Source organism: Nilaparvata lugens, chromosome 3 (genome assembly GCF_014356525.2).
Source record: "Nilaparvata lugens isolate BPH chromosome 3, ASM1435652v1, whole genome shotgun sequence".
In the NCBI taxonomy this organism is placed as follows: domain Eukaryota; kingdom Metazoa; phylum Arthropoda; class Insecta; order Hemiptera; family Delphacidae; genus Nilaparvata; species Nilaparvata lugens.
The window spans coordinates 73,067,746-73,091,090 of record NC_052506.1 but is presented as its reverse complement, the minus strand read 5'-3'; the positions used below and the strand labels follow the sequence as shown (position 1 = coordinate 73,091,090).

At 36.0% G+C, this 23,345-nt stretch overlaps 1 protein-coding gene across 1 annotated transcript in view; it reads right to left on the bottom strand.

The window, feature by feature from the left end:
* LOC111058612 (synaptotagmin-C) overlaps positions 1–19,735 on the bottom strand; it is a 68,882-nt gene extending 49,147 nt beyond the window's left edge. Inside the window, exon 1 of the mRNA XM_039422886.1 lies at positions 19,584–19,735. The gene's annotated coding sequence lies outside the window, so the exon portion shown is untranslated. The remainder of the gene's footprint in view (positions 1–19,583) is intronic.
* Positions 19,736–23,345: the final 3,610 nt, after the last annotated feature.

Here is a 23,345-nt window from a genome sequence, read left to right as displayed (position 1 = left end):
AATTGTTGCTCCACTCGTTAAATGATGTTTGATGATGATGATTTCTAATGCTGATTTCGATCATACATTTCTCATAGTACCATATTATTTGACAATGTTTTATAGTTTAGTAGTACTATGCGCTCTAGGAAGCATAGTTATCTAGTATTCAGAATCAAAACGATTCAACTGATTGGGTTGATGATCTTTATTCATCAACATCATAATTCGTATTCTGTTTTCAAATTTTATCGGCTGCTCTCATGGCAGAATCGGACTTCAAGTTTGAGGATTCGATAACCATTCTTGTGTTTATTTTATCTTTTAATGTTCCTCAATTTAATAATAGCAGCTGAAACAAGAATCTTCTTTCGCGTTATCTTCACTTCGCGAAATTATCTATTAAAAAAACGAGTGAATGGAAGTAAGCTAGTAAGTTTTTGCACTTCACTCGATATTCAGAATCGGGAAAAATCGACATTAAAGTTGTTAGAATACCCTTCCTCTGGCCTAGGAATAGGTTAGAATACCCAGGCCTCTGCAAAAGCAAAATATTTCCCTCATATTCAGTTCATGACATCGTGAGCCTGTCTGAAACCCGAAAATTCACCGTATAGGACAAATCCTTATTCCCGACCACTCCCTTATACACTCTTAGATTAGTAGAAAAACTAAACTAGAAATAAAAACCTGGACCTACAGTAACCTTTTCTTCCATATCGACGTATGAATCTCGAGATTTCTGCTCTAACTACTGTTTGCAAGGCCATTTCTTTTATAAACATTTTTGTTGAAAGTGGATTCGCTTAAAATTTTTGCTTATTTTTTCTCTCTCTTTCCTACCTTCTTCTCCAATACTTCCCTTTTATTATCCTCTTCACCCTTCATTCCTTACTTTTATAACCTCTATTTGCCTATTACATGGGAAACCATAGTTGGCTAGGTATTTTCTCTCCTTTCTTCCTTTTCAGCACACCCTACCACCATGAAGCCAGTTTTTGTATTTTATTAGAAATTTATTTTTGATTGTGATTTGTTGAATTGAATAAAATTATTGATTGGATCAATCTTGAAACTATTGACAAACTTGAACCTATTAAACTCACGCTCCACATTCATCACAGTTTAATACAAGCTCAGCAGGGCAGAATTTGTCGAATCATCACTTGGAGGATATAAAACTCATATCAAAAGAAACATTCAGGAAAATAATTTATTATGAAACCAAAAAACTTCACTCTTTGAAAAGGGAATGCAAATCCGCGTTCAATCACATCGCAGTTGGTAAATATTTGTATGGCGAAAAATCATGAGCACGAGCGAAATTTGTTTTCCTGGAAAGAGAATCAATTCATACAGAAAAGGTCTTTCATATTTTGTCAACCCTTATAATACTCAACACAATTTCAACGACAGTACAAGACTATCAAGACATTTTTTTTTCATATGGAATGATAACTCCGATTGGAAATATTGCTATAATAGAATTGCAGATTGATCATTGATTGTTGCAAGTTTTTATTTCCGATTCTGTTGCAAAGTGAACGGTATTGATGAATGGGATGAATCCTATTTACGGACCAACTTTATAATTTACTTTGATAACTGAATAACATTTGGACAATGCACGCGTCGAAGTGTCACTTTGTCAAAGCATCCAAAGAGATCATTGAAATTGGAAGAAATTGTAACCACTTTAGTTTGTGAAATAGGAGGGAGGTGCTAGAAGTCCATTTTATATATAGATCTTCATAGATTCTACTTCTCTACTCTCTAGAGTTTGTCATTCAAGCATAATTCCTGGACGGTATCTCTTCTTTGGGAGTTCAAATTCCACATGATACCCTTGACGCTTGAACGTTGGCTATTTCATGCACCGAAGATTTCTACTTTCTCTTTAAGGAAAACACTGTTTGAATAGTACTGCTAATCAATGAAAAGTTTGTAGAGTATTCTCTACAGAGGTTCATTCAAAAGATGTGAGGAGTGGAACACATAATTTGATATTTTATAGTAATTACCTAACTTCTTTGCTACTATGGAACTCAAACATAACACATTCTCTGTGTTTATTATCAAGATATACTTTGAAGATACGATATTTTCTAGTCAATTCGGGGTATTGGATATTATAATTGATTATTAGAGGACATTCTGTTTTTGATTACAAGGCTCCTTAATTGTTGAAAAAAATGTTGAATACATTCTTGATTATTGTGAAAGCTTTGAAAAACAGCGTAAATTAGTATGTTATGAAGGACAATAATTTGCTATTTACTCGAGTCACTGGCTGAACTGGCTTACCCTTTTCGCTGGAGGGTCGACGCATTTCCAAGGGAATGAAGGTGCTATGTAATCTTAGCGTCAGCCAGAGGTTGGAGGTTGGACAGTAATTGGTTTATAGCATTAGTTAGCAGCTTGTCAGGAACGGTGCAGTTCGGGTTGGATCGTTGGCGTTGACTAGACAGAATTGTACCGCTACCCGCTCAACTTATACTGCTCAATCCTAATTTGATTCCAAACATGCTTGGGGAAGATTCCACAAGCAAACTTCTACTTGAGTTTTTCAACGTAAGCTGCAAAGAAAAATCTTGAAACAGTGTTGAAATTCTACTAATTATTTTGTGATAAATTATAGGAACATTCTTTACGTGTTGTATTTATCATAAATGAATTTAATGAATTGATTTTTTCGTATGTACTGTTTTATTAACATTCTATATATTTCTTGACTTGGCAAATACTACACTACGGAAAACTAAATGATAAGATCCACTATTTGCTAACTGTCATAAAGCAGACACCCTAACGCTGCACTTAGCTTTTCTTAGACAGTTTTTCCTGCGTCTCTAAAATCTCCATAGCTCACCACATGAATAACTTTCCATTAAATTGAATATTGATAGAATTCAAACAATCTATAGATTTTTTGTTCAAATTGATAATTTATCACATGAGCCTGATGATGAATTTGTCAAGATAATGACAACCATACTTCATAGATGATCGCAGATGTGATAATTATCTTGTATGTCTGTAGACTATCTTCGGTGCATCTCATCACGTTTCATTACAATTCAAATTCACAAGAATATGATTATGGGATCAAATTCATAACAAAATAGAGGATGAATCATGAAAATCAAATAAAATAACTTTAACTTGATTTGAATTAAATCCACTTAGAAGATACAAAAACTAACATGATTATTCGAAGGAAAAACATCACAGTTCTTCAATATTCAATCAAAAATATGTAAGAGCTTCTTGTAACGTCATAATATGCCGTGCTATAAAGTTTGATGGTGGTATTTGTTGTAAGTAGACGTTATCAACTTCATGCACGTCCTAATAAAAATCATGATCCCAGGTGTTTGTGACCAACATCAGAGCGTTATGATAAAAGATAAGTCAGTCGAAACCACAACATCATTCGATAAACGTCAAAGCTTCCGTTCGAGGACATCGAACGTCGATACGTCTCAAAAACATACGGCAGATGGGACCAGAAGGTGTGCTTTGGAACGCAGGGACTTCATTATTCATGTATGCAGTTCCATGTGACTGAACCTGATCAAGTGCAATGTGTGTATTCTACATTCCTTGATCGAGTTCATTCTCAGAAACTTTCGGAAAGCTGTTATAAATTCAAATTATCATCAATCATTAGTCAAAGAAGACCATTTTTGTTTATTTTCACAAAGTATCCGGGGTCTAATTATCTTTAATCATCAATTATTATACTTGAAAGGTTCTTGTATTATCCTATAAGCTTTCAAAATTCGCTAGTATTCCATCTTCGTCATTTGAATCATCAATACAGTTGCAGGATTTCAAAAAGTACATTGTTTTCAAGTAAATTAGTAGACTGTAAGAGAATATTTGAGTTTGAGTGACTAATTAAGAGTTTCTAAGTTTGAGAGCTTGAATATTGGAAAAATGTCATTGTGAATATTGAATAATAGCTTCTTATTATCTTCAATCACATTGTTTGGATTATCAGTTTTGAAATAATAGCTTCTTATTATCTCCAATCACATGGTTTGGATCAATCTGTTTTGAAATTTCAAGAATCATTTATTGGCATTGTAATGAGTCTATAAAGCTCAAATTGAAGCTAACAGAAAAGTGTGGAGTTTAAAATTTAAATTGTGTTACTTATCACTTAGACTCTCGTGGAAGAGGACCTCTTAGTCTCCCATCAATTTGAGATGCATGGAGATGGGAGAGAGCTAATATACGGTTGAAGATTATGTAAGTATGAACTAAAAAGTGTTTATGAGTTTTGCTGAGATTGAAAGTTCAGTCTGAGTCTAAATCAACCCAAGCGTAGAAAATGATTGCGTATTCAATGTCAGATAGTGTTCAGTGGCAAATTCTATTTATGTGGAATAATATTTTTTATTTATAGTTCAAGTTTCACAATCTAATTATTTCAAAGTTTGCAGGTGATCGTCACAAATTTACCGTGGAGAATAAGGATGAGTGGCGACTTAGCTGATGCTCAAGGCAATATTCTCTACTAAGCAACTTGTCAAGGGTTGAATAATGGCTTTGCATCAAGAAGCATGATGAATGGATGGGAGCGCAAAAATGAAAAGTGAGACGGAAGTCCCTTGTAATTTACGGCTAACATCGGGCGTCATAAAACAGGAAAAAAATAACTATGGAGTGAAAGTTGGAAAATCCATTGTTAAAAAAATTGTGACTGATATTATTTATAGTTGCTTTTTATATTTTTAGGGCTACTTTTTAATATTATATATGGTTGCTTTATGTGTTTGCAAATTCTCAAGTGTTATCATAATAATTATGTTGATATTAATACATTTTCATTGAGAATCCACAATTCTCAATTCATTTTATTTAATTAAATCCAGTTAAATTTATTTTTCTGAATTGAACAATCCGTCGAATGGATTTAAAATACCAATACATGAGATTTCATCTGTATGAGACTCAATAAGATAAACAATAAGGTTCGATTGAGCCCGGGCCACATCTATCATGCAGCGTCCCGATCCTACTCATGTCCGATATTTGTGTGGGTTGGGGGGTGTTGGTGGGACAGATCACATGATGGACATGTGTGGCATGCACCATTCCAGGACGTTATCATCACTGATCATAATATATGATCGGATCTGAGTTGGGAGTGGGATCGGAAAGCTGCAAGATAAGTTTGGCCCGGACTTCACCATGCTTATAAAATAGATACAGCAGTCAGCTCATTCTGTCCAAAGATAAGGGCTAAACCACATGAAGCGTTTTTCAGGCGGACGAGTCGACAGGGTAGGGAGCTCTCCGATTGGCTGATTATCAGCTGATTGGGTTGGCGTTTGGCTGATTATCAGCTGATAATCAGCCAATCTCCAACCGCCAAACGCCGTCAGCTGATAACCAGCCATACGGGGAGAGCTTCCTGCCCTGCCGACTAGTCTACCGCCAGTGCAAAAACGCCTGAAGAAACGCTTCATGTGAATTGGCCCTAACTATTCGAAACCCGAGCAGTACGTATTTCGAAATGTGATCTACCACCAACCTCTTCTCCCCATTACCTCTTGAAGATCAAAAACTTCCTCAACTCTTATGAGATGAAGCTGGAATCATGCTTTAATTGGATTGGAATAGTTAAAAACATTGCGTTCAATACACTGTGCACAATCAAATTCAAATGAATGTAATGTGCAGTATATTTCATGCTAGTTCCATTGGACAAAAATGCGTCGATTCCGTTTTGAATGTATTCCGTTCTCTGATTTGTCACATTCCACTTGAGCTGTTGCAATAAATAACTTGCTCCGTACGTTATGCAGACACAATCTAGTGCACAATAGCTGAACTGTATCGACCGGATAAAACTGTATTTGCTATTCAGATTTTATAGCTTGCCCTTCACTTCGCTTATCTCTGAGAAGTCCTGAACCTTTTAGAGGGGTGTTACAACGATACTACTTATCGATCACTGTAGACATGGCATGAGGCCCATCTGGACTGTGACCAAATAATGGGGTAAAGTAATGAGAAGAGACCAGCATAAAAACTTCTATCTTGCTCAGTTTCATCATGGAAGCAATTTCATGCCAATAAGGTCTTCCACCCCCTCAGGTTCCCTCCCAATCTAAGTTTCCATTTGATACAAATTGAAAAAATAATACATTTGCGATTAACATTGCACAGTTCGTGATGGATCTAGAAATTCATATCACCAATCACTTTTTTACAACTAACACCTCAATAAATGAAGTCTATTTTTCATTCCTTCTTTTGTTGAATATTTTGAATCAATCAAGACCTCAAATGCTTCGATCAAAGTTGATTGGAGTCTACAGTAGATTATTCAGAGCTTTGCACTTGAATCGTGAGAGTTACAATTTTATCATATGATGTGGTAAATTTGGTTACGTTATAGAAACCAGGAGAAAGTTACGGTAGGCCTAGTCAAATGAAATAAAATGTTACTGTTTCAATGAGAACTGCGAGTTTCATTGTTGGAAGATATACCAAACAGTGGTCTGGTACTAGGAACCATGTTGCTAGTCCACGAGAATATTGCAAGCCTATTGGAGAGAAAATGATCCCTTCAATTCATAATCTTCTGAGAAACTCTTTGGAGCTTAACCATACCGGTATGAGCTATGAGTTTTGACTAGATTAAACTTGCTGTATCGATCAACAGGAACGGTAGTTCAATCAAAAGTTGAAATAATCAATGCAGCGAGCCTACTACTCTCTTTCAATACCTTATTATGCCAAGACGCTTTGCATTGTTGTTTTTAGAAGCGTTCACTTAATTAATTGGTTCGGAGGGTGAAATATCGGAGACAAAGATTAATAATACTGAAAAGATGAAAGGAACTGATCCTCAATATCTGACAGCTTTCTGAAAAAGAAGGATCGAAGCTGCGCCACAAAAGAGAGAAAGCTCTTTGTGCTCATGAAAGCTCTCAGCTCGATTTTGAGGTTACAATATGAGATAGCCCCAAGTAGATTTTCTCTGTTAATCGGAAGTGAGAAAGCGAGTGAAGTGAAATTGTAGAGTAGGTAACATTATGTGCATGAGTTGAAAAAATATAACTTGGAAAATAGATTATACTTTGCGAAACGGTATGACTCAGTGGATGATCATTCTACAGTATCGAATTGGTCAATTCTTGCCCATTAAGAATCACATTCTTGTGTTCAATCCAAATGTGATGATAACATACGATAGATACAGGCATACAGGCTTTTGACATGACCAAGATCAAGAAATTTCCTATTTGTATGCATGAGAAATAGTGTTTTCTTTTCTAGAGAACCTTCATCTGAATATGATTCTCAACGTATCTCACATGAGAAAGCATTGAAATGTATATCCTTCTTAACATTCACGTGACTTCTATTGATGCAACACATCTCTGCTTTCCGTCCAACACTTCAAGTAGCAGAGAGAGCTTTTCCCCAAAGTAATAGTACCTTGGAGTTATTCTCAAAGATTATTGTAAATTAGGTAAAATATATTATGTATATTAGTAGTATCCAGTATGCGAGCCGAATAATTTTGTTTGAATAATTCACATAGGTTCATGGAAAACACATTAGAAATATATAGGATACATGTGAATTCGAAGCATCTCAATTTGCAAATATGGTTTGAATAAATATATTCTTGGACTGAAAATTTATGAAAATGAAAACCTCAAGACATAACCTTATTTCGGACTTTATAAGAGTATTTTAATTCAGGAGAGAAATAGCGCAGTATATTCTCATTTTTCTCTCTCAATCATTCTAATGATTTATTTTCATAAAAATGAATAGTAAATAATTGTTATCTAACATTGATTTTAGTGTGGTGTGTAGAGAGAGGTTTACAAAAAATGTACCATAGTTTGAGACATTCTGAACTCAAAAATTCATTGAAATGATGATGACAGATCGAAAGGAAAATTTATTTCACAAACTAAAAGCTTGATCATTCTAACCAAGTTGCAGTTATATTTATTGGATAGGGATTTTTATATTGTTTAGTTTTTTATATTGGATAGGGATAGCGAAAGACAAGGATAGTATACAGTAGCTATATACTATCCTCAACGGAAGGAATTTTATCGTCATACAACCAAATCCATAATAGAACAATAATTAGACACTTTCAGCAACCATGATGAACGTAATATTGTGAAATCATTAACAATTTTAACTCAGTCGATAACAATTGAAAGAAAATGTACTTTTTTGGGCTAGACTGGAGAGCACATTTTTACAATCTCCACTGATTGTTTTGAAATTATCTATCAACTGATTGGAAACTCCTGAGAGGTTGGTGATAGCAAAGAGTATATAATACACTATTTTTCCATGGTAATTAGTTCCTATTTTTCTAAGGTAATAGTGACCAAATCATTCATTATCAGTGGACCTAGCAGACAATAACAAAAAAACAATGCAAAAGTGGAAACGAGATTACATAGGTGGAGTAGACGATAAAACAGGATGACAGACTCATGAACTCAGTCTATATAACAATACAAATGATTTAAAATACTTACTTTTCGTGTCTAAAAAATCAACAATCATTAGATACACAGTTACCATGTGAAAAAAGCAATAATTATATATATATATATATATATAACATTGGATCAACTATCATTAAATTATATTTTATTTTTCCAAAAATTTTCAACCGATTGGGCTTTGTCATTTGCTTCAAAGAGATCCTCCTTTCTACATTGGACATCAAGCTGAGGGCACACAAGCAAGTGCTCCTGCTCCTGAATTGCTTCACACTCACAGGAGATGTCATCATGAGCTGGCATAAACCCCATTTTTGCAGGTTTGTTTTGCATTTGGACACTCCTACCCTTAAACGGTTGAGAGCTTTCCTAGTCAGAAAAGCCAAATAATGGTCAGGAGACAATTCTTCCCGAAATTGCAATCCCTCCAACATAAAGTCATCCCGGTATTGGTATTGGTTGGATGTTGCCAATGATGAACATGGAAATTATTGAGGTCAGTACAAGAAAGAAGCCTACTTCTGACATAGTGAGTAGGCGTCCCATTATTGTTGTTTTTAGTAGAGTTAGATTTGAAATGAAAAACAGGAAATAGATAAGAATATCTCAGAATAGTTTTTATTGAAATAAAACCTAGAAAAAATATATGATAAAACCATTACAAAAAGCTGGAAAAATTAAGAATTCAGGATGAAAAACATTACTTAAAGTTGAGTTAATCAATGAATACCAATCTACATAATAAATTATTTTTATCGAAGCTTCGATATCAAGAAAAACAGTTGATTGCATTCTCAATGGTGAGAAATGCAAATTTTCGTATTCATTTTAAATACGAACTTCATTTGCCGGTAGCTGTATCAAAAGTAATGGTCTGCTGAACAATTATCAATTGAGTGAGATTTGTCAACCGGAAAACTGCAAATTCTGCTGATTGCTCAGTGTGCTCTGTGCAGGAAAGCTGATTTGATCACACCATTTTCACCAGTGAGTTCTTTTGATCGTCAAAGCCAACATTTTTCATTTTTGGATCAATAATTCCACACTTGAATCGATCAAACTTGCTTGAATAATTTCAAAAGAGTTTGGACAAAATAAATTATATTCTGTCCACTTGGAGAAATTCGAGAATCCATATTTTCTCGCCAATCAAGTGAATTTTTGGAAATTGCCGTATCTCAAGTTTAGTAATAAAATAACATTATACTATTGATTCTCTAATATTTTTCCCTTCATTAACTCAATATATTAGATCAATAGCTTAATCATAGGCTGTATCACTGTAACAATAAAGTCATGGGTTGGTGTTTGAAATAATAAAATATTTAGCTCTAGTGAATTTATAATAATTATGAATATCGTAATGAATATATTGTTGGACGTACATTCTGAATTTCTCAATTCATCGATGGATTCGGCGAGGAGTCTCAACCAACATTATTATCAAACCCAATTTTCTCCAGATTCAAGAAGAACCTTCTTTTTTTCTCTCAATTCCCACACCAATTCGTTGCTTTCAGGAAAATTTCTGAGGAGCCTCACAAGAAACTTGTGAGAGTTCACAAGTTTCCAACTACTCACGGAGGGAAGCTGCATTAAACCCTTCTTAATTCCATTTTCTCGATATAAGGTTGAAATTTTCTTAAACTTTGAACGACTTATCGAAGCTAACTCAGAAATTTTCCCCAAACCTTCAAAATTAGTCTGGCTTCAGATACTCACATCAATATTATACTAAGTGTTTGAAAGATCTACCAAGATACATTGTTAGATGCTATCCTGTTCATAGCTGAACATTGTAAAAAAATAGAATTCTATGTGGAATTTCTTGTATTTTCAAATTATCTTGATACAGAATCAAAATCAATCACAACATTGGCATAGTTATAAGAAGTGGATTAAAATTAAAATGTAGTTTCAAGAAAGTTGTACGAAATGCTATATTATGCTATAAAATCAATGAATTGTTCAAATAGAACTTTGGTAAATCATTTGAGTAAGGCACATCCATAAATCAATTCATTTCTATTCAGAATTAATATTTCAACTGAATATTGGAGGGACCTGGTGACATGGAGCTGAAAACATAGAAATAAAATTCTAGCAGAGTGGTACAAAATGCCTCCCATTGACCTTGCTATAAGCTCGCTGTTTCCCGAATAGGATCCTATCTTTTTCGCGCTAAGCTAGAAATCATCGAATTCAGAAGAAAGCAATGTGAAAACTGAGCCGCTTAGTGCGAGCGCCACTAGAAAGTTATAGCTGTGCTCTGCTGTGCTCTGCTTTCCTCACTATCGATCCGAGTTCTGGAATAGTCGTTGGTACACTACCAGAGACAATAAAATCCTCCAGTGCTAAGAAACCTCATCTGTTTTCCAAAGAACAATCTGAATCTCTGAGATGATTGTCAGTGATTCGAGATCATTTGTAGTGATAAAAATCATAAAATGTTTTAGTTCGATAATATCAGATTATTTCTTCAAACTTTTATTAGTTTGACTTGATTTATAAATAATTGACAAATATGGTTGATGAATACGTAAATAAGATTCTGCATGATTTGCTGTTCTGTCGATAGTGAAAACAATACTAGAAACATAATCAGCTCTGCAGTATTGTACTAGTAGTCAATATCGAAATCCCCATAATTTATGTGTGTTTATTGTGTATTAATCTATTTGAATTCATGTAACAATTCTCAGTTTGCTCGAACGGGAACAACATAATCTTAAATAGTTAAAAGCCTCTATGTAAAGATAATTCATTACTCTAATATGAGGTTAAACATGTAGACGTTTCGGCTACATATCTGTATTGCTGAGAGTGTTAAGCGGTTGGAGAATAGCATCATATATTGAAGTACAGTATTGGCTTGTACTAACAAATTTGATGAATTGCGATATATATTCATTTAAATCTTCAACTTTCTGACTGAAGAATTGACTTCAATAGTTTCACATTTTCTCTAGTAAGAGTATCAATATTTTCCTTCAATATAAATATGTTTATGACTATCATAGTCTCAAGGTCGTTTTCTCCGAAAAAATTGAACTCAAATTCTAGTTTAAACCATCAGCTGAATGGAATGAAACACATTATGATAAATGCAAGCATTATATTGATTAAACGGGTTTCATAGTCAAACCAACATTGGAGAAAGCACCATCTACGTTAAACGCTAAACAATGATTTTTTAGAGTATGTTATTGTCACTACACTATCTATCACTATTTACACTAGTTAATATCGTGCCATTCATTCTGATGTGTTTCAATCCGGTTTAAACGATCAACTGATTTTTTTCTTGTTAAAACTGAGATGATGCACATGTGTTTAACTCACTTTTAACTTAACAAATTGAGCACCATTGATCTTTAGGAAATTTGCTGCCGAACAAACTAGTTTCCAACGTATGTATTATCAGATTATAAAAGTGCAAATCTGCACGGTTTCTGTGTTGGTCACCAAGAGTTTCTGGTGGTACACATCATTCAAGCCACGGACGTTTGCTCGACGACACGTTGTTGACAAAAGTGATAGGCAAGACGTGAATAGCAGAGTGACACAAGAGTAAACTGTACAGTGTTTGCTCGAGAGTTGATGGCATGCCGAGAGGGGTTGGTGGTGGTGGTTGTGGGGGGGGGAGAACAAACAGAGACCGATGCAGTACAACTGGCAAAGAAGCGAATTGGTCGGGATGAGGGGATCCGGGACCCGGACCCAGGCTGGGACCCGGATATCGCGATCGCGTGGGTGCTGGCCTCGTTCCTGCTACGTGCTTTTCACCGCCCTTTTCCAGCTCCAAGTTGAGATGAGTTGCGCTACAAAATTATCGGGCCAAACTATACTAGCAGCTGTGGTGAAATGTTGCCAGCCAGTAAATTCCCAACAATCACAGTCTACTGCAACTTCGTAATGATCATTTAGAAGCATAATTCTGTTCTGTGGTTGTATCAACTTGCATAATAGATAAGTGCACTCAACGCCACTGTATAGGATAATCCACATACAACCGAATAATCTTGACAATTTTTTGAACACTGGTCGACTGAAACGGGACTTTTAACGGGAACTAGAACTGTAATATTTATAAGAGACAATCGGTGACAGTTTATCATGAAAAATTCAGTACAAATTTTCATTCACAAAAAGTGATACAGGAGAAACAGGTAGAATTAATTCAAAGGGAATTCGTTAACTCTGTGATCCCGCTGGTAAATTATCGCTCAAATAAGTTGACATAATGTTGATTTCCGTTGGATGGGTGACCACTTGAAGAGCTGACTCTGCTAAATATCATTTATTGGATTAATGATCGCTTCCCGGTGATTCAGAGCACATCTGAAGTCGTTCTTTTATCTCTCATCATCATCATCCTTCATCACCCACATCAGCCACATCACTCACATTATCCACGCTCAAACCTAAAGCGTATTTGAACATCAATCTCACTAAAAAATTATTCATTGTACGAATGAATACTTTTTCAAAATAATTATTGGGAGAGAAAAAGCAGACTCTTAGTGGACTCTAAGCTATTTCTCCCCCAATTCAGGCGAAACAAATAAGATAAATTAACGATCATTGCCAATGTGCTTATGAGGTTTGATATAATAATGTATAGGCGCAAAATTATTCGGATGCTTATTTTAATGCTCATCCATAAAAATGCAATCAATCATATTCCAGATTGAAAATCTTCCCGACTGCAATTCCTATTCCAAAGCTTTCAACAGTAAACATAGCTGGAACACTCATTATAGCACCATGATCTAGTGTAGAATATACCTAATAAGAATTATATATATGTCAATATGAGAAACATTGATATTAGTGAATATGTTGTTATTCTTTGAGTTACATGTGGATTCCTTTTGAAATATCATCTTTATCACCTGAAGTGGTGTTTGGTAATAAACTAGGACTCCAACTTATACGGAATGAATCGAGAACTGGGCAAATTGCACAGTAGCAAACTATTGAGTGGAAATCATTTGAAACTTCGAAGTTCGTACCGTAATTTGATAGTCAATGACCTTCGCTAGACATTGGGTCGATTGGTCAATTCCAAGTTGTAGTCCCAAAAGGGCTTAACTTTGGGCTCGAGCATCAAGTTTGAAACTACAGTTACCCTGATCCTCAAAGTAAATTATTGGTATGAATTATTATAAATGGTATTCAGAACAAGTAATTTGAGACTCAGGCCACTCTACGAATTGCTTGTTAATACTAAACCCAAATTTCTTCAAGTGAATCCAATCAAAAGTAATTCAAAAAGGAAAAACACGAATCAAACTAGTCAGTTGTTCTGATAAAGCATATTCTCCAAACAGGTCAACTTCTAATCAATAAAATAATATCAAATATGAATACCACATGACGAAAATAATATATTTACTTTCTATCCTCTATATGTTTTGAGCTATCGTTTCTCTATGGTTATATGCTTTGACTCTCTGTTGAAGATTTTGAGCTCTATAAAGCTATCGTGAATAAAAATTAAGAGAGAATTCAATCATCTTCCTTCGTTATGTGATTACCAATTACCATTGAATTCAGTTAGCTCTGAGAGAGGCTTTTTCACCAAAGAATACAGTAAATCTCAATGAACCCATGAATAAAGCGTGATATTCGAGCTTTTAGCTGATTTGCCTTTCATGTAAAGAGGCTTTAATCCATCAAGAGTTATTCAAACGATATCCAGGAGAGGATGGGAGTTGGAAGAGTCAAAGCATTGATTTTATATATCCGTCTTTTTTCAGCACTATCATATGAGTGATCTGTGATTCTGGCTCCACCAATTTTGCCTAACACCACTAACTCCTCTTTTTGATATGGACAGAATAAGAGTTGAAGTACAAAAAGGAAGTGGATTATTGTACAATTTTAGAGAAAAGTGGGCTAACAGAACTTAAAACTGGAAAATAATTATAAAGTATTGTTAAATGTTCACATGAATCTGAATATTGTTTCTATTTTTCTGTTTATAGTAAACATTCTTCAAATTAATAATTCCGCAATATATCTAATTAAAAATACTGTAGCAGCCGTCATACCTGTTTCATTAGATTGGTAGAGTGGGTCTTGAGAAGGGTAAACCCAGGAACAAAATCAAGCGATAATTCAAGCAATTTAGCAACTAACTCGTGTTAACACTTGCAATACCCGTATAGCTCATATTTTACTATAGAATTGAACAATATTGATAAGACTCTCTATAGTCTGACAAGTGTTGACAATTTTGGAGAGTGAAAATGATCAGTAACATCAAAAGCATTGATCCATTGATCAAGTCGAAATATTTACCTATTCGAGAATTAAAATATCCTACTCATTTCACTGAATGGTGTATATGTTTGCATTATCGATATAGAATAAATTAATTCCCTAATTAGACATATATCTTCATTGTAATAGAGGGAATAGTGTGGAGAAAATGAAACTCAGTCGATATTGCAAAAGAGTGATGTCATTTCGAATATTATATTATCACTCAGTACACCTGACTTTTATAGAATAGGAATATCCAGTTTAGACTGGATTGCAACAAAAGAGAAGGCCTATAACAATGAAATATACACAGTCATTTGAAGTTATCAATCATAACTGGAATATTAAATCGCCTCTGAAGCAGCAATTACTCAATGTCAGTATGACAAGGGACATATTGGTACATTCTAATAAAATATATTATTTGTTGGAATAAAATTGTTGGGATGAGAATTCAAATATCAGGATTGTGATGAAATGACTTGAACTGAGATCCCTGTGAAACCCCCGAATTGTAAGTGAGGGATAAGGAGATAACCTGAAGAAAACGGAAAATTCAAACATTGCAAGACATGTCACGTATCTGGTAGCGTAATAAGGGAATTACATTGCTGCTCTCTGTATCTCAGAAGAAGAAGATAGTAGGAATATTCAACAACTTCAAGTTAAAAAACATTCATACTTTTAGCAATAAAAAAAATCTTGAAAACCGTTGACAATAGACAATATTTCATGTCACTATATGCGCCACTTTGGTTAATTTTTACCTCTCACTATAGTATCCAGAAAAATTTGTTCAATATCTTCTACGTTTTTTGACGATGAAAAAATGTATACAAAAGTTATGTATAGGTCACACTACATTTCACGCTACTCAAGGTTTGGCATGTAATTCAGAAATTCATAAAACCAAAGGAATGAATCCTTATTTCAAGGGAAGTTTGGTTCTTACAAGTACAATGAAAGTTTTTTGATTGAAAGCTACTCAGTTATGAACGGGACTATCTCATCATTTACAAACAAGATTAGACTTCGCACTGGGAGGTAAAATAACTTTCCCACCACAATTCTTCATAGTCAATGTAGATTATTCATTTGAAGCGACTAAAACCTTTAAATCGACGTTGGCTTTCCTTTCCCAAGTATCGAAGCGAGGAAGCTATTGGCTCATTTGAAATTCTATTGGTTTTTTCTGGCTCCCCTTACACTGCTGATAACTCTTTTCCCTACTTGATGTTTTGATCTTTTCTTCTTTACAATCTTGAGAGAGGAAATTGCTTCGAATACTGAATACACGAGTGAGTCTGCAAACTGGAGTACTTTGTTGGTAGAATAGGAACTATTGTACGAAATTACGAGGTTTAAGTATTCAGTATTCGTGATAGACGGCGTAATCGATTCCTGTATTCAATTGGAAATATCCAAAAAAGAAAGAAAATTTATTCGAAATAATAAGAAATTTCTTGCTTTATCTTATGGGAAAAAACAGTTATTAAGTGTAACCAAAAATAGGAAATCATTCTTCAATGAGAATCATTTTGAATATACTTTATCAGATTATAGCCTATCTATAGTCCCAATGCCATTGTCATTTCTCATCCTAATATTCTACGGAAAAATGGTAGCTGTATACATAGAAGTTTCTTAACCCTAACAAATTGATAGAATAGATCAATCCACGAATCAATCCTCACAACGAGTTCACATTACCACGCTCCACATTCATGAAACATTTAATCTTCAATATTCTCAAATTCATATTTATTAGATTTGATGGTGATAATCTTGATATCTTGATAGAGGTCATCTTATAAGATTCTAGAGAGCGGAAGTCTGAGGAAGGGCCCTATCCCAAAAGGGGCAGCCTTGTCTGGTACACAGACGGTTCTCTCATTGAAAGAAATCTGACTACAGGGTGTACAGTGATTCACCTAGAACACAAGTTTATGCAAGTCTGGGACAACACTGCACCATCTGGCAAAGATTTGGGGCATCATGGCTTGTGCCAACATAGGCATTGCCAGACGCTATTGCAACAAGCATATAGTAATCCTGTCAGATTGTCAGGCAGCCCTCGAAGCTCTTGACTCCAATGAAATCAAGTCCAAATTGGTGTGGGAGTGCCACAAAACACTCAGCAGGCTTGCAACATGCAACTCTGTGCATCTTGGTTGGGTACTTGACTACTTGGCCATGTAGGCATAGGAGGTAACGAGCGTGCAGATGAGCTTGCTAAGCGGGGTTCCAGTATGCCATTCTTTGGTCCAGAGCCTTGCTGTGGCATAAACAAAACAACTGCCTTCTACACAATGAGTGAATGGTCCAGGGACTTACATCACCAGCAATGGCAGGGTCACCCTGGTCAAGCACTTGGCAAAAGGCTGCTGGCAGACGCAAGCCCTCGCTTGACCAGCTGGCTGGTGAGTCTGGGTAGAGGTCAGGGCAAGCAGGTGATTGCCCTTATAACTGGACATGACCACTTCAGGAAACATCTCCACACAATTGGACTCAGAAATGAAAGCTAGATGTGTAGGCTTTGTAATCAGTCTGAAGAGACTGCCAAGCATATCATACTGGATTGCGAAAGACTTGGAGCTAGAAGAAGGGCTCTGTTTGGCTGTAAGCAACCATGTGGGGAATGGGATGTTGGTATAGGGAAAAAAACTCCTGGACCTTGTAAAGGACACGGGAGTTGGTTTGCCCTAACTAACATACTTTGGGACACATAATAAGCTCCGGTTGACGTGTGAGGTTCTTTGAACCTTCGGATCTTTGAATCCGTCCCTTCAAAACCATAAACATATTAGATTTTATTTGAGACTCTAGTAGGAACAATAAAAGCGAAGTATCCAACAATTTTTTTTTTCAAATCTGCCATCAACAAGACTAATTAGTCCATAGTAATCAGAATGGAAGTCTGCAATACAGAAGCAATTTCCTACCATTTGCTGGCAGCGCAAAAGAACATGGATAAAGTCTGATTATTCTTTAGTTTGGTAGTGAGGGGAAAGCTACAAAAGCGGTCTTAAAATCCGTCCGGTGAAAGAAATTAGAGAGAGGAGCTTTCCTCTAGAGCTACGTATAAGACCACCTGGTTAAACCATTCTGCTGGGCATTACAAAGAGAATTGCATTAGTCTAGAAAATAAGGGGAAATAACTTTATATTCAAACATTGCAGAAGATGACTCAAATTAAAATACTTTTTGTTATGCTGAGCTTCTGAATATGAGTTGCACGAAAGCATCTTCTATCGCGTTATGTGTTCATTTTTATCATGATCAAAGAGGTAGCTTGAATACAACTTAATCCTTTCTTAGTTTATGTTTCAAACTCAACTCCACTTCATAGTTGTATTGGAACAAAGGAACTTTCTATCGAGCATTGAGAAACAATTTAAACTGAAATAGCGCGACTGCTAAAGAGAGGTAAACTCTGAAGAATGTCTCATCATTAAGTTCATAATGAGAAACTTTACCGTGTGATTCTCATTTATCTCAAATATTTGTCAGTTCCCCAGACGGCACTATGCCATGGGATGAAAACGCCTACAATATATTATTTATTATGATTTATTATTTATTTTTTATTATTATTTGTCAGTTGGCAAAAGCCTTTTTGAGCCCAACTTATAAGTGATCAGTCCCATACTTCTCGAAAGTTTTTCAATACCTAGTGCTCATAGTACTATAGTACTCGGTTTATTCGATTTGGATAAATCTCAATGTAAATAAATGTACTGTAATGTACTGTAAATGTACTGTAATGTAAATAAATGTAATCGATTTGGATAAATCTCACTTATTGATTTTACTCTTGGAGGTTGTTGAATTGGCACAACTTCTTCTCAAGTTTCATTAACAACATTTACTTGAATTATTATTTGCATACTTAGAACAAATTGGCCAAACAATAATTGAATAATAGGTCAAACTACCCAACGAGAAAACAAAAAGTTATTCAGCAAGTTAATTTGAGATAAGGAAAGCTGAGAAATAGGTTTCATATATGATTGAGAGACATGTTTCCTATCATGGAATCATTCGATCAATAAACTCCAAAATTTTACCTACTTGAATATTTCAGTTGAGTTAGTTCCAACCGTATTCAATTCAATATTGTAGTCAGTTATATTTTCCTAACAATCTCTGGAAAATAAGGAAAGAAGCATTGTATGAACAAATTACGATCAAGAATAATCAAAAACCCTCATCAACATCCTCTCAATACCCACGCACAAGTCAAGGAATCAGTTTAGTATCAAAAAAGTCGAATTAATCAATCTATATTTCATTCCACAATATTCCAGCATAATATTCCTGAAAGAAAGCATCAAGATATAAAAACCAAGTACCCAAACAAATACCTAAACTATCTAAAATAAAACAGGAAAAAGCATATAATGAGAAAGCTAATTGAAAATGCTATAGTAGAAAACTTTCCACACTCGTATTAGATTTATTACGTCTTGATTTCATGCAACAGTACGATATCCAAATTATCTACGAATCTAAAAACTCTATTTAGTATTAACTATGTATTCTAAACTTTATAAGGCAAGTATGAGTTTCCATCTACGCAGTATTAACTATTTATTCTAAACTTTGTAAGGGAAATCAGCATGAGGTTTTCGACAATTATTTATACCATTCATTAACTTCTATATTATGAAGCCAGATGGTAGTTTGAAGCAAGAATTGATGAAAATGTAGTCAAGACTTCTGGAACTTTTCGTGTGCAAACATCCGTGAGACCATATGTCAAGACATTTTAGACAATCGATTGATGATAGCAAAACGAAGTAGCATAAGGAAATAGCATAAGGCATCACTGACCGGTTGGAGAGTGATTTGTTAATTGGTGTGAGGTGAAACAGTGGTTAGCCGGCTGTGTCGGCGACGCTTCTCTTGAACCGGGAACTGGCTGAGAGGAGCTGCTACTGGCTAGGAAGAGAGCTGCTTGCCGGGACCAGAGTCGCTACAATACTGGCGCCCACACTAAACACCCTCCCCACCAACCCCACTCCACCACCCACCGTTGTCATAGCAACCGTTCAAACTTATCATCAACAGCTACCCTTCCTTGCCTTGTCAGTCCAGCCGGTGTCAAGATTTAACATATTTATCGTCCCATCATTCCAACGCGATAACATTCGTTCATCACAATCACAACTGTGCCTCTGGCTTAGACACACATTGTTAACATCCAACTGTCATTAACATGCTTGACCTCAATATTATGCAATGTACCGTACTTCTCTGAATATGAAAACCAAAACAAACGTTCAGATTCTGCAGTATTCCATTATTCAATAAGAAATATTATAATCAAATTAACTTAATTAAATACAGATCTGCCTCTATCTCTACCCCTGTGGGTTGGGGGAGTGTTATGAGTCGAACATCGAACTCAATCATTTGTTAGAAACCAGAATATGCCCACAGCATCCCTGCTTGTAGAACTACAACTGAGGCGACTAAAAGGGACCCCCCTTTTCCAAAGCCCTTCTTCCAAAACCCTTCTTCTTCTTCTAATATGCTTTGGAACTTTTTCAATTCTAGAATGGCACTTTTTCGATTGACTGAGCTGTGTGCCATTCTTTCTTTCTATTTTCTGTCTATCGGCCTTACTTGGGCATATTCCTCTTTATTCTTCTTTTTCACTTTTATTCTCCTCTTAAAATAGAGGACTGGTCCTCCAGGTTGGGGGTTGAGGCTTTGGGTTTGCAGCCCACTCCTCGCAAAAACATCGGAACGCAAAAAACTCAACACATATGCCTCGGAATGGGACTGGAATTAACGGAAAATCAACACGGACTCAGAAAAATTTCATGAATTTTGGATGCTGGAATGTTCAGGGTATTGCTACGAAGGAAATGGAAGTCTATGGAGAATTGAAAAAATCAAGGATGGATGTCGTGGTATTGTCTGAAACAAAGAAAAAAGGAAGGGGAAATGAGATAAAAGGTGAATACACGGTATTCTATAGTGGTGTGGACAAAGATAGAAGAGCTAAAGCAGGAGTGGCCATAGCTGTTCATAAGCGACTTGAAAAGAGAGTGACAAACTATGACCCAATAAGTGAAAGACTCATTACAGTGGATATGAAGTATGCAGGGAGGTTAGTGACATTAATAGGTGTTTATGCGCCAAATGAGGATGCCGAATCTCAGGTGAAGGATGATTTTTATGAATCATTCTCTGCAGTTCTAGAAGCAGTAAACAGAAACAAGGAGATTATTGTATTGGGAGATTTTAATGCTAGAGTAGGTTGCAAAACCGGAGATTGGGTTGTGGGACAGTATGGCGAGAATACATTGAATGAAAATGGGCAACGTCTAATCGATTTATGCACTCAATTCTCCCTGAGAATCATGAATGGCTTTTTTCAACACAAAAATATACACAAATATACTTGGATTCAACCAACAAGACACTTGAAAACAGTAATAGATTATATCCTGATGAAAGTAGGGTCACATATAAAAGTAAAGGATGTACGTGTGTACAGAGGAGCAACCTGTGGATCAGATCATTTTCTTGTAAAAGGCAAATTTCTCATAGTGCCTGCCCCTCAAAGAGATAGCGGTGACGATAGTTGTGACGAAAGTAGATATAAGGCTGACAATCCAAAATATAATTTGGAGAGTTTTAATAATGATTCAACTGACTTTCTCTACAAGTTGAGGCTAGCAGGCAAAATGCAACATGAGAATCAGACAGAAATAGAGGTGGAGGAAATGTACAAGAAGATAAAGGGAGAGTTGCATCAAGCAGCATTAGAAGCTGTGGGAGAGGTGGAAAGCAAGGGATCATACAAAAACTCATATTGGTGGGATGAAAATCTAAAGTCGCCAATTAAGGAGAAGGAGACGTTGTATCAGAGATGGCTAACAACACATGATCCCGAAGACAGGAAGGCATATTTGAGACAGAATTACCTTGTTAAGAAAGAGGTGAAGAAGGCGAAAAACAGATTTTGGGAACTAAAGTGTTATGAAATCGAAAATATGTTAGGTAGTTCAAAGTCTAGAGAAGCGTGGAAAACTATCAGGGGGCTGAGAGAGGATCGTAAAGAAAGAAGGCGAATACAGGTTATTGATTCAACAACATGGAAGGACTATTATCGGGATCTTTTGACGGAAAAAAGACCAATATTTCAAGAAGTTGAATATTGTCATGAAGAGGAAGACCATCCTATGCCAGAAATATCTCTGGAAGAAGTGGGAAAAGCCTTGCAGGGGATGAAAAAAAAAACAAAGCCGCGGGTCCTGGAGGTTTACCTATGGAATTGCTGAAATTTGCTCCAAGCGGCATTTTAGAATACCTGACAAAGTTGTTCAATCGATGTATTTCCACAACAACGGTGCCTAGAGAGTGGAAAGAGGCTTGGATCACATCAATATACAAGAAAGGGAACAGAGCCGAGTGTTCAAATTACAGAGGGATAGGCATAACAGCAGCTATGGGTAGGCTGTACGGACGTGTTTTGAAACAAAGACTTGAACTGGAAATGAGGGAAATAGAAGAGCAAAGTGGTTTCCGTGCTGGTCGATCATGCACCGATAACCTATTCTGTATCAAACATCTGATGGAGAAAAAATTACAGAGAGGAAGAGAACTTCATGTTTTGTTTTTGGATCTGAAAAAAGCCTATGATAGTGTTCCAGTGAATAAGATATGGGAAGCTCTCAAAAAAGCGAGAATTAGTACTCCCCTCATCAATGCCATAAAAACTCTTTACAAGGGTAGTAGTAGCAGGATAAAGATTGGAAACCAGCTGTCAGAAGAGTTTACTGTAAATAAAGGCCTTAGACAAGGTTGCCCCATCTCACCCACGCTTTTCAAGATATACGTAAGCCAAGCCTTGGAGGTGTGGTCACGCAAGTGTAGAAGTATGGGTGTACTACTAAATGAAGAAAATATATATACTCTACTATTTGCAGATGACCAGGTCCTCCTAGCTGAAGATGAAGAGGATATGTCATATATGACAAGGCAACTCATAGAGGAGTATAAAAAATGTGGCCTGGAAATCAGTGAAGACGAGAAATCACAATATATGGTGGTTGGAGGAGAAGGAAATTCATTGAACATTGACGAAACCACGGAAATTGCAAATGTCAAAGAATGCCGGTACTTAGGTATGACAATAAAAGATGATGGACGGGATGAGAGAGAGATTGGATACAGGATTGCAAAGGGGAGAGTTTTAACCAGGAAGCTACATACAATACTTTGGACGGATGATATATCTGAAAGAGTAAAGAAACAGGTTTTCAAAACAATTGTGATGAGCTGTGTAACTTATGGGGCGGAAGTATGGACATTAACCAAGAGACTAAAACAAAGATTATTGGCTATGGAGATGAATTACTGGAGAAGATGTTGCCAGCTGACCTTGAGAGATAGGGTGAGAAATGAGGTTATAAGGGAGAAAATGAAATTGGACAGGTCAGTGGTGGATGAGGTGGAGGAAAAACAGCTGCAGTGGTACGGACATCTCAGAAGAATGAGCCCCAGTCGCATACCAAGGAAGGTATATGAGTGGATTCCGGCTGAGAGGAGGAAACGAGGACGACCACGAACGGTTTGGCA